This window comes from Carassius auratus, unplaced genomic scaffold, assembly GCF_003368295.1.
Source record: "Carassius auratus strain Wakin unplaced genomic scaffold, ASM336829v1 scaf_tig00000563, whole genome shotgun sequence".
Taxonomy (NCBI): domain Eukaryota; kingdom Metazoa; phylum Chordata; class Actinopteri; order Cypriniformes; family Cyprinidae; genus Carassius; species Carassius auratus.
The window spans coordinates 60,303-74,298 of record NW_020523309.1 but is presented as its reverse complement, the minus strand read 5'-3'; the positions used below and the strand labels follow the sequence as shown (position 1 = coordinate 74,298).

The window sequence follows — 13,996 nt, the reverse complement described above, 5'->3', positions numbered from 1 at the left end:
TAATAAATACTTATTTTCATGTGGTTCCTCGCAAAATACCATGTTATATTACCTAAAAACTCTTACCATACTAAAACAGTATGACATTTGCATCACATAAACAGCTCTATATTTTTGGCTTATCTGGTGTAGTAATTAAACAGCATTAAACTTAAGATACAAAGCACTCGCGTAAGTTTTGTGAAACACAAATCACAATAAAAGACCTCAAAGACTGTAGAAACCAGATAAAATTGATTCAGCAGTGAGTATTACCTCATGTTTGCTTTAGGTTTGTGAACCATATAGCAAACCTCTCAGAACATTTCCGAACTGCCGTGATATAAACAATGACCATTGTATTAAACTGTTTTAAGAACAATGAACAAACTATTTAGTGAAAGACAGTTTGCATTAAAACTTCTGTGAAATGTGCTACAAGGAATGCAATATCATTTTGCAACCATTATGTAGACGTACAGTATTCATGCTTTTTCATGACATTGTGCTGTTAATTAAACCTGCATCTGGAATCAAGGAAAATTATATTGCTAATAGCACCTCTGTGGGTGTGTCATGTGTAAAATGCAGTGAAATAGACCTAGATCAATGTATTTCAGGTTCTGCACTAATATAGCCATGGTCACGTATTTCCAATGAGCCTGTGTTTCAGAGACATGGGCCTTGTTTCATTTACAGTCTGTTTATGTGGCTTTCAGAGGCACAGCCGAGGTGAGTTTAACCGAAGAGGTGTTTTTTATAGGCCCTGAAGGGACTGTGATACATTTAACTTTCATTTCCATCTGCGGCATTGTCACTTCATTTGATTTGATCAGAATGTCACAACTGGTACAGAGAGGAGACATTAATCCTGTAAAACAGTGAGTGCAAGGGACTTGCTCTTTTCTAGGTGTTTCAGAGCCACAGTTCTCAGAGTGTTTGAGGGCAAATTTATCCAGAAGTTATATACATCTGACAAAACCTCCTTTCGGGTATGTCTTTGTTTGTAAAAACATGAAGTATCCTACAGTGTACTTCTTTCTCTCTGTATCTAGCTGAGCGTGAGTCAGTGTAATCGCTCTCTCTGCTGGCCGCTGTGTGTTATAGCGAATGGGAGATTCACTCCATACTCATCCTTCTCTTCCTCATCAGGGCCATGATGCAGAGCGAGTCTGTCGGGAATCTCAGTCAGTGTGTCCGAGTCGGTTTCCCCAATATGTGGGAACGACGGGCAGACACAGGAAGCTTTTCCCCTCCTCTCAATTCAGCTGCCAGAGTTTTAAAAATAAAACACAGTAAATGATATAATCTCTATCCAATTAGCACGTCATCTGTCAGCATGGCATCCTCCATTACGAGCATGACATATGAAGCGTAATATGATCAAAATCACATTTAACACATTAATGTGCTCTTCATTTCTCAGCATGAAGAACCAACAAACCAAAACATGCTGCTGTTCTGTAAAAACCTTCCAAATCATTAGTTAGCCTGCTAAATTCATGTTTAATTAATGTTTTTTTACAGTAACAGTGTAAAATTTAGATCAATAATCTCGCTGCTCTTGACATTTTGACACAACATTGGATTTGTGATGTATTTTATTCCTGTTTTGGAGTTTTACCAGTGTGCTGTCACTGTAACAACAAATGTATGTATTGCGCTATTAAACACATTTCTTATAAAAAGCCTCAGATTTGTCAGTCTGATCTACATATATCTGCACATTTATATATCATTTCTAATATTACTTAAAATAGTACAAAACTGTTACAATAAAACAATTTAAATATATATAATTTTATATGCATAAATGTTGGTTATTCCATGGTCTGTCTGAATACTGGATTCTGATTGGCTGGCAGGTATGCTGTAAAACTGTTTAATGCACATGTAGTCCCAAGTCAGTTTAATCAACGTTCTATATTTATGCGCTGCTTTAATTGATGCACACACCCCCACACACACACAAAGTGAGAGAGAGAAAGATAGAGCGAGAGCGAGAGCGAGAGAAAGACGGAGATTGCAAATTGCGCTGTGCACACAAACTTTTTTCAGCAAGGATCGAGGTGGAGCTGTTTTTGAAGTAATTAATTGTTTGTAGAGAGATGTGCAGATGCAGCATGCAGGTAAAGCACACACAACTGTCATCTCTCTCTCTCTCGATCAATAATTGAAATAAATGCCATAATTCATTCAAATAACTGTGATCTTACCCATTTCATCTCTGTGTCTGATTTGAAGCAGGCAGAATGCTAGAGCTAATGAACCGTGACTGAAGAAAATACTTTTTACTCTTCTGGTCAAATATTGCACTGCAAACAGCAACACTAGTTTTAAATTGTATATACATTGGCAAATTACCATGGAATAAATGTGATAATCAACGGCTAGCTGTGCATTAAATTATTTTAAATGCACTTTGTGTCGCGTGGTTCTTTGCCTTCACGTCATGCATTTAAAATCCTTTAATATATTATAGAGAAAGAAAGTTTTACTGCTATACTTTATTTGCTAATGTTATGAAATCAGATCCATAACTGCATATAGATGGGAAAGGACACACACACACACACACACACACAAAGACACACACAAGACACAAACCTTAAACGCTGTAGGAGTGAAAGTATTTGTAGGAGACAGATGGAGGAAAGGTCTACTGTGAGTGTCAATGGCCTACAGAAAACAGAGAATAACCAGCACCAGTGAGACACTCTCTCTCACACACACACACACACACACACACACACACACACACACAGAGAGAGAGAGAGAGAGAGAGAGAGAGAGAGAGAGAGAGAGAGAGAGAGAGAGAGAGAGAGAGAGAGAGATTTGATTTTAACAAAGCTTTATTAACTTTTTTTTTTTTTTTTTTTTTTTTTTTTTATAAACACTCAATTATCTCACAACAAACATCCCCCCCTCCTCACAAAAAATAAAACAAAAAACAAATTAAGTACAACACATTGCACATACACAATCATACTCATCACAAAAAGAAAACCAAGTTCCCTTCAGATAACTCACAAAGAGCTCCATTACTGCACCATATTGTTTCAAAATGTTAAGGCTTTGCATGTTTTTATAGAAGCGAAAATCTATCAGAACTCTAGACTTTACCAAACTTGAAAAGCACACATTGATATCACATGATTCTTGCTGTATTCTTCTTTTTCTGCTGGCATAGATGGCCATTTTAGCTTGCCCAATAATAAAATTCATAAGCTGACATACAAACCGTTTTCCTCGAGAATATTTGAAACCCAGAATGAAAGTCTCAATATCAAACCTTTCACTCAACCTCCAAAATAACTCTCTTAACTTCGTGAACAAAGGTTCCAATCTGGAACAGTACATGAACGCATGAAAAATTGTCTCCCTTTGTGTACAAAAGGGGCAAGCAGGACTGACTTCTGGATTCAGCACAGACACGAAAGAATTAACCGCGATGACACCGTGAAGAATTCTCCACTGCAAATCACCTACCCTCTTAGACAAAGGTGGCTTATATAACGATCTCCATTCCGGTCTAACATCATTTCTCAGTCTGAGAACAGAGCGCCATGGTGTGTCAGTTTTTGTTTCAAGAATACTCTTATTAAGAACCAAAACACACACTTTATACAACTTTTTACCTTCACATGACAAGAGATCCAAAGAAAGAGATTCACATGATTTAAAAAAAAGACTAGTACAATCACCAAAATTAGGTTGAACAATTAAACATGGGAAAAGGTCATCAATGTCAGGGGTACTAGCCCCAGTGAAGAAATCATCCAAGAGGCTTTTTTCCTCAGCAGTTAGACAGAGTTTTCAAACTAGTCAAAAACTGACAAAATAGCCGATCAGACCTAAATCCCAAATGTTTTGAAGCTACATCAAAGTTTTCAAAATTAGGTCCAGTTAAAGCCAACAAATGGCCCAAAGTAAACACTCTAGATTTCTGGAGCAAGAAACTAAACCCAGATAGATTACAATGAGCGGTGACATCCAGACGAGCCCCAGAAATTAAGGGTTCTTGAAGTAACCAATGGAGTGAGGAAAAGTTCTCAGTCTTTTGAACTCGAAAAAAGACCCCACACTTTAAAGATGCTCTGATAGAAGGCAGGCAGTCCTGATAAATCCAATTTGGTTGTCTTCATTAAAAACAGAGGTTTGTCCAGTCCAAAGCTTCCCACAGTGCGCAAAATGGTGCAACAAACAGCACGCCACCCAATATGCACAGGTCCATCAAGAAATCTCTTCACGAACTGCAACCGAAAAGCAGCACACCTACTTTGTAGATGAATCAGCCCTTGTCCACCCTCTTCCTTAGGAAGAAACAAAATACTTTTTGAAGTCCAATGTAGCTTGTCCCAAAAGAAATTTACCAGAAGAGCTTGAGCTTCCGTTAAAAATTGTGGTGAGGGATCCACACATGCCAGTCTGTGCCAAAGTGAGGAGGCTATTAAATTGTTAGCAATGAGAGCCCGTCCTCTGTAAGACATATTTGGCAACAACCACTGCCATTTGTCCAAACGGCTTTGAAACTTACCTAAAAACCCTTCCCAATTCTTTTGTAAGGCACTTTCATCCCCTAAAAACACCCCTAAATATTTTACGCCCCCTCTTCCCCAAAACAACCCAGCAGGAAGATGAGGTATCCCCTCAGCCCATTGCCCTAAGAGTATTGCTTCACTTTTTTTCCAGTTAACCTTAGCAGATGACAACTGTTTTAAAATCTTCAAATAAATTAAATAAAACATGTACATCACTCTGATTGTTGAGTAAAACAACAATATCATCAGCATATGCTGACAAATAAAATTTGTTATCACACACTGGTAAGGACAAACCACACAGTTTACTTCTTATCTGTTGAAGCAAAGGCTCAATGGCCAAAGAATACAACATACCAGACAGGGAACAACCTTGTCTGATTCCCCTAAGGACTCGGAATGGAGCACATAAGCCACCGTTTATTTTCAACACACTCTCAACATCACAATAGAGTACTCTAATCATATCAACAAAACTTTCACAAAAACCAAAAGCTGATAGAGTACTCCATAAATAAGAATGCTCAACTCTATCAAAAGCCTTTTCTTGGTCCAAAAAAACTAGGCCACAGTTAATATTCAATAATTTAGAAACATAAAAAATATCACGAATAAAAGAAATATTATCAAAAATGGACCTACCAGGAACACAGTACGTTTGATCCGGATGGATGACCTGATCTAAAACACCAGCCAGTCTGTTAGCCAAAGCCTTAGATAAAAGTTTATATTCATTGCAGAGGAGTGAAACCGGACGCCAGTTTCTTATATCAGTCAGGTCCCCTTTTTTGGGAGTAGGGTGATTACTGCTCTTCGGCAGCTCAACGGCAATCTGCCCTTTGACAAACAGTCATTGAGCACCTCGAGAAGATCTACACCTATCTCTACCCAAAAAGTCTTGTAGAAGTCAACAGGGAGGCCATCTATTCCAGGTGCTCTCCCAGACTCCATACTCTGCAGGGCCTTGTAAAGCTCACCCAGGGTCAGGCTCTTTGAGAGGTCGCCATTGGCCTCTTCTGACACCTTTGGCAGGTTTCAAGGAAACTGTTCTCCTTGCATATGCCAGACTTCAGTTCACTCCTATACAAATCTTGATAAAAAAGGACTGCTCTCTGCCGAATCTCAGCCGGATCCGATAAAAGCACTCCATTCTCAGAACACAATGCATGGATCAGCCGTTTCTGCCCATTCTTTTTTTCTAGATTAAAAAAATATTTAGATGGTGCATCCATCTGATCTATATTTTGAAAACGTGAACGGACCAAAGCACCTTGTGTTTTATACCCAAGTAGGTCAGACATCTGGGCCTTTTTCTTTGAATAAACTTCTAAAAAACAAGGGTCACCGGTAGAGTGAGCTAAAGATTCAAGTTCAATTATCTCTTTTTCTAAAAAATCTAAGGAACGAGTCAACTCCTTAGTGACATTGAGAGTGTATTGCTGAGTAAACTGCTTTATTTGAACTTTACCCACATCCCACCACTGTTGCACAGAGGAAAAACCAGGCTTTGTTTTCCTATGGGCTTCCCAAAAAAACTTAAAAGATTCTTTAAAAAACTCATCTTGTAACAAATTGTTATTAAAGTGCCAGTAAGCACTCTTTGGCTTAACAGTACTTACAATAAATATACAATGCACCATACTGTGGTCCGTAAAACCAACAGGCGTAATGTAACACCTATTAAAAATACTAAAATGATACTTAAAACAATAAAACCTGTCCAACCTAGCTAAAGACATAACATTATCCCGTGAATGTGCCCAGGTATATTGCCTTTCATCCTTATTTAAAGATCTCCAAACATCACATAAGTCATATTTTTTAATAGTATGTATAAGACGTTTGCGTGAGGCCAAATGTGGCTCCATGTGATTCCTGTCCAAGTTCAGCTCAGTACAATTAAAATCACCACCCAAAAATAAAAATTCCTCAGAACAGCAGTTTTGTAAAGACAAACACAAAGTATCTAAAAATAACATTCTTTCCAAAGGTGCAGCAGGAGCATAGACACACATAAATACAAACACATGATTTTCAAAACGTGCTCTGACTTTTAAGAGCCTTCCTTTAACAATTTCATCAACATCATATGAAATAGGAACGAAATTCCTATTAAATAAAATAGCAACTCCCCCACTTACTGAGGAATTATGGCTCAAAACAGAGACACCATCAAATTCTCTCCCCCAGTCAGCAGCATTTTTTTGGTCACTGTGGGTTTCTTGCAGAAAAGCAACACTGATATTTCTTTGCTTAATAATTTCGTACACCATTACTCTCTTACGAGCATCTCTAGCGCCATTAACGTTTAGGGTAGCTAAATGGACTTCACTCATTAGTAGGGAGAAGAAAAATAAGACCAGCCCATATAAATAAAGAGCGTTGATCATCGTGCCCCCCAAATTAACCATCATCGTTACTCAGGGCGATGTTAACATTCCGCACAATTTTCTTTAAGCGGTACACTTCTTTATTAGTGAAGCAGCTCTCTGCCATGAAATTTTTCGTTTTATCAACAAACTGTTTGAGGTCTGGAAAATATTCCTGGACACGCACACCTCTCTTGTTTTTAGTCGCTCTAAGAAATAATTTAATATCATCGAGCTCATAACTGCGACCAATAAAGTCGCTCTGTGAAAGAGATGCACTGGAGTCAGAAGACTCACCATCACTGCCTGTTTCCTCAACATCCTCCTCAACACTTTTCTTGCTAATTTTAGCCTCACTAACCCTGTCGCTCTTTTTTCTTTTTAACGGAGCTTTAAACACCGTCTCTTGAACATCCAAACTAGCGCAATCCGTCTCACAAATCATATCCGAAACCGTGTCCTTAATTATGTTTCCCTGAGGCAGTTCTAAACTTTCTGAAACCACCATATCGTCTTCTAAAATCGCACCGGTGGACTCCGAGTGCGAGTACTCATGCCGCGCAGCGGATGGCCTAGCCACATCCTCAGCGGGAGAACCCGCCGCTGTCGCCGCCACAACAGAGCCCGACTCCGGCAACACCGCCTCGGCAACACCGGTGGCGACAGCCGCCTCAACGCTTGCTGAAATTCCATCTGCAATCGGTGTCTCATTTTCAACATTTTTGTCCGGACAGTTTCGTACTAAATGACCCAGCAGGCCGCAGCCAAAACACTTAATTTTAGCAGTGGTAACAAACACAATATAATCGTAATCATCAACTCGAAAGTTAAGTGACAAATCAAGTTCAGTATCATCATTAACGATCATATAGACAAAACGCCTAAAAGAAACAACATGTTTTAACAAAGGCGAATCGCTACTGATAGAGATCTTCTTTATTCGGGACACTAATTTGCCATACCGCGACAGCGCTTGACTCAGAATGTCATCACTCATGAAAGGTGGGACATTGGATAAAGTGACTCGCTTGGCTGGTAACGCAAGGGGAAGAACGGGGACAAGTTCATTATCAACAACTATCCCCTGTTCTACCAACTCATTGGCTTTATCAATCGAGTCAAGAAAAACCACCACCGCACTGTTCATCCTAGAGGCCGATAACACGCTCTCATGCCCCACGGCATTCCCTATGGCCAGGCAGCACGCCTCCACACTCACCGCGGCCGCCACCTTCACTGCGTGCCGCCGGGTGAGCGAACCCAACACCTGCTGGCGTGGGGCCGACATGCTCTCGCGAACGGGAGACACGCGGCCCGAGGAGTAAACTTAGAACAACTAAAACCCTTGCAACAAATAAAGAAACAGAGCAGCAAAGGTGGAAGGAAAAAAAGAAAAGACTCACAGCACTCAGCTCCACACTCACAAACACCCCGTCCACTCACACTCAGTCGCACCGGAAATGACGAGAGAGAGAGAGAGAGAGAGAGAGAGAGAGAGAGAGAGAGAGAGAGAGAGAGAGAGAGAGAGAGAGAGAGAGAGAGAGACACGGCAGGCCTGAGAATCTACTGCTGATTTCTGACAGCACACACACTTTCTGTCACTGATGGAATAGAACACTAGCTTACTACACACTGGATACTGAGAAGTGTGCACTGTACTTTTTGAACAAAAAATAAAATAAAATGTTATGCAACATTGTTTCATCACAATGCATGTGTGTGGCATTTAGTCATCAGTTATGAAAAAAAAATTAAATAAAATAAATAAATAGTATTACATGTTCTACTGCATACTGGCAAATATAGTATGTCACAGTGTTGTTATTATTAATTAAAACTAAACAGAACATTATATATTGTTTTTGTTAACTGAGATAAAGCTCAAGTAAAACAAACATTTAATGAAAAACCTAAAAATGTTAAACAAAAATTGGAAATGTTGCACAGGCAATAGTCTAAAAATAAGCTGAAATTGAAGAATTAAAATTACTAAAACTAAAACGGCAATACAAATAAATTAAAGCTAAATACCAATATGTAATAAAAACAGAAACTAATGAAAATGACAAAAGCTCAAAACAAAATGATTCAAATTAAACTAAACTTACGGTAACCATACGGTAACACTTTAAGATGTCTTTGTTACAAATGTACTTACTATTGTAATGACAATAAATTATGCATGCAAGTCATTAAGATTACTCAGTACTTAAATGTATAATTACACTGTAACAAGTACACCATAAAATAAAGTGCAACCATAAATACTATAATAGTATATTGATAATACTAAAATAATACTGGCATGCCATGCTATGTGCACAGTGTAGATAATAGACATTTTGAGGCCTTATTAACTTCCAGTCTTTTGTGATCAACTACTGGATAAGATCATATAACATGGTTATCATAGTTAACAAAAGGCCATTCCCTTAGTGCAGCGTATAGGAAACTGTTATTAGCCAGTAACATGCAGCACAAAGGCGTCTACATACACTCGCTCTAAAAAGTATAACTAGAGAAATCCTATTACAGATATTTTCCTGAATTCTCCAAGCCACCTCAGTCACCTTCTCACTGCTGCTCTTCAGACTGAAGGCTGAGATGTCCTCTACTGCATCCAGCGCAGATGTCTGCCGTTATTAAAAATTCAAGAAGAGTCCTCGTCAAACACAGTCCCACAAAAACATCTCTACATGACCTCAGTAGCATCATTAAACTCTAATGTCATTGTCAGGCTCTCTGTTGATCCAGACGATCCGAACTGAAGTCCTGCACAGGGATGAAAGTCTCTCTTTACTGCTGCTCGTGTGTTTTGTACTTGTTGTTCAGAGCCATTGAAACAAAGCTACCTTTAAGAGCCATCTGCAGAGAGACATCTGCTGGACGGGAATGAGGCACAGATCATTAATGCACATCTGGACAGAGACTTTATAAAGGTCTGATGAAGAGAAGGACAGACCGCAGAGAACCGGACTTTACAGGTGCTTCAGTCAGTGGAGATATTAGACGACATGTTTCAGAGATCCAACATTATTACCACACATTAAATACTGTATGGAGGGGCTGTTGTAGACTTGGGATTTTATTTATTTATTTTTTTTTTTGAGTCAGATAATGAAACCCTTTAGCATACTTATTTTAATCAAATACTTATTATGTATAGTGCAAATTTAATGCTTTTGGACACGTCTTTGTTTGATTGAAGGTTTTTATAGTTAAAAAAAAATATATATAAAATGCAGTTAGCTGAATTTTAAATCACTTTTTTTGACCAACTTAAGTAGGACTTAAGTATATCTTTACTTAATTATTTAAATGGTCTTTGAACTATGGTTAAAATTCTGCTGAATGCTTTTTGATAAACAAAAATATACTTTTGTTACTTAATGTATTTGAATCTATCTGTAATTAAACATTCGTATTGATGATATTGCAATTTAGTACATTTAAAACATATTAACTTTAAAATGTAATATTGAATAACAATATCACACTACAGGTAAAATGATAATCAAGTGCTTTAGTATGTTAGTCAACACTGTTAGCTGTCTGGTGCTCTTTTTTAATTGCCTTTTTGGAAACCATCATATATTTTAGTAATTATCCTAATTAGAAATCATTTGAAAGCTTTGGAAAATCTACAAAAATTAAGTTTTTTTCATTGATTGATTTTATTATTAAAAAATATATTGTTATACATAAAATAAAACATTTTAGTACAAAGTGTTTCCTTTAAAGTAAACTTATACTTGTAAAAATTTTTACACTTTATTATTATTTTTTAAATGCTTCAATAAAAAATTTGCTGATTGTCTTCTTTAAAGGGGCACTAAGTAGGAATTACTCCCATCTAGTGGTGAAATTGTATTTTGCATTCAAACTAATTTTGCTCTCCAGCGCCTCGCTTTTTCAAATGCTCGTTGCATCTACGGTAGGCGATATGTACCAAAAAGCTTTGACGGGATGTCTTCTAATAGCACTTCGTCAAGTTTTCCTTCAGGTGAACAGGTGTGTTATTTCAAACAAACTGCAACATGACAACTAACAAACGAATGTTACAGTATGAATTACTGACTGTGGAAAACATGAAATATTGTAATTAGTAGTTATGTCTAATTTATTCGTTATATTTTCTGAATTATATGCATTGTTAGATATAAAAAAAAATATTATAATATAGATTGTAACACTGACTTACCTGTCGAGAAGAAAACTGGCCACTTCAGCGTCTCTTTTGAAATCTTTATCAAGCATTAGCTCTTTCCACCTAGAAAAAGCTTCCCCGACATTAACTCTTGTTTTCTGTAATCTACGGTCACGTTTCCTTTTACGTTCTATTTTTGACTGTTTTTGGCGACGATGTTTTCTTCTCCTGTGGCGCGGCATATGTATGGTCCATAATAAGAATGCAATCCAGACTTTTAAACTTGCTGGTGCAGTTTCAAGCGCCTCTCACTGCTCTGCACCTGCGTTTCTGGTACTTTTTGTCCCTCTCTGCTATTATAGTTTTGCAAGATGGCGGAACTACATGGAAGCCTCCTTCGACCTACCCGTCCCATGTATATAAAGATAATAAATTCTTCATTTACAAGGATTAGTTTAAACATTGGCATAGGTATTTGTACACCATTGAGGGCATATTTATGAATAAAAATATAGATTTTAGATAATAAAATACCTAAAAAGTTACTTATTGTCCCTTTAAAAAGAAACCAACCTTAGTTAAGAGGTTGAAGCATGACAAAAGATTAATAAAATTAATTGATGATTTAAAATGGTAGTTAAGAGAGGATGAAGCATGATTTAAAATGTACTTTAAAGTAAAACTTTAAATTTGACATTATTGTTTTTAAAAGTGTACTTAAGTGGATAAAGAAATAGTCATGAAAGTGACTTGAGTGGCCTTTAAGTTCATTAATATTTTATTATCTGCAAGTACAGCTTTAAAAAAAAAACACTTTTAAGATTTGAAGCACACTACAAGTGCAGATTGAGTACAGTTTAGCACACTTCTTGCTTGCTCTGAGCGCTTCAGCTGTAGCTGGGCTGCTGGAGGCTTCTACAAGCACAACACAGAAGGTTAGCAGCCAGTTTCACCCTGCGCCAGGATATCAGCTTAAACACATTTCATCCTGCGAGACGAGTCATTAAAACATCTAATATGTAAACTAGAAGTGCCATTGTTTAAAAAAAGAGGCCTGCGGGTAAATCAAACTAAGTGGAGGACGTGTCTCGGGACATTAACAACAAAACGGATGAACTTTGGAGGGCCATAAATGGAGCGTTACTTATTAAATATCATTCGTAAATGTGTTTAAGTTGAATTACTGGCAGACCTTAAGGCTAAGCCGAGCTGAATGAGGGATGCTGGGAGCAGAGATAAGAGGGCCGAACAGAAACAACCTGACACTTTGGCACAGGGACGCATGTTAGTTAAAGTTAGTACTAGTACTGAGCGATATACTAAAGATTCACAATATATTCATAGGGATTCTTCTGATAATATCACACACTGCACACCACTGTGTTTTTAATATGCTTGCATGCAATGTAAAAATGCATCAACTGATTTTGAGATATCATTTACACCACATTATGATTGGAAAAAAAAAAAATCAGACAGCGAGCAGAAAATTGCTCAAACTATGCCGTGTATGACCACTTCCAGTGTAGACCGCTTCACTGAGTACAAAAGTTCAATTAGGAGTGTCATAACAATGCAAGAAACATTTCAACTTGATGTTTAAATATTTCATAAATACTATTTACTGTAGTACCATGATATGAGAACCGAAATGCAAACCTCATTTGCAATGCTCTACATTATGTTCCTCACAAATTGCACTTCTCACAGGAAGTGGACAGGTGAATTGATTCACAATCGAGTCTAATGGAGTTTGACACTAGCATAATGCTAAACTAATAATGCAACACTCCAATAAGCACAAAAATACAGCGTACATGCAAATATTGGGTGAAGCTGTGCCTTTTTATAATTAAAACTAAATAGACATTTGACAAATGTAATTACATTTCAAACAATTATAAGTAAAAGTGAATTTGTCCACTGAGTTTGTGTTAAGTTAGAAAGTTAGGTCAGCTAATTTAAGATATTTCTAGCTGTTTATTTTGACAAAGCAGTTTGCTTTCAAACTTTTATTAACCTATTAATTATATTAACAACAACTGGAAATATGCAATTGAATACAATTAATTTTGTAATTCCAGACATTTCACGAACTGTATGTTCTTTTAATAAACACAATTTTGAGAGAAAATTTAAAATAAATATGATCTCTATGTATAACCCGATTTTGAGCTTTCTAGCATTTTATTTAGAGTTGTATTATCTTAATATATTAATAATGATTTATACATTTAATTAATTGTGTGTGTGTGTGTACCTCTAAAATCCTGTCTCCTGTCTTCAGTGTGCCGTTGTGTCCCGCCGGACCTTCCTCCAGGATGTGTTTAATAAAGATGCCCCGCATCACCTCCCCGTTGCTAAGGCGACTACCCATGCCCCGCCCACCAATGATGCTGATGCCCAGAGATTTCCCAGCTTCCCTGTGCAACTCCACTCTGAGCAAACACACAAAGATTATTCAGTTAACATCTAATGCAAAATATTATGATCAATACATTATCATGACTTTCCCACAGTTGTCTTCATTGATAAGTTTCTCATCATCATGATCCCACCTTCTGACCCAACAGCATCAAACTTTGCAAGCCTTAAATATTTTTGCCATGTGGGATTTGATTCAAAACATTGTGATCATAAGCCAAGAGCTTTAACCACTGAACCAGTGAAAATGTGTAAATTGTACATTCAATTCAACTTCGGTCAGACATGGTTTGAATATCCAATATTTGATCTAATACTAAGCCAATATTTGGTGAGAAAAATATGAACGTATAAAGTGCCAAATCTGATGGGCATTTTCATATTCAGCTGAGTCTCAATATTATCAGACCAAAATCTGGGGAGGATCTGATGAAATATGGAGGAACAGGTTCGAGTGAGAGAACCCAAAATTGGTCAGATTGATGTTCAGACCTTTCCTAATGAATGCACCAAATTTTGCTCCAATGAGAAGTATA

The 13,996-nt window shown here is 37.4% G+C and overlaps 1 pseudogene; it reads right to left on the bottom strand.

The window, feature by feature from the left end:
- Positions 1–9,205: 9,205 nt before the first annotated feature.
- LOC113069052 (multiple PDZ domain protein-like) overlaps positions 9,206–13,996 on the bottom strand; it is a 40,169-nt pseudogene continuing 35,378 nt past the window's right edge.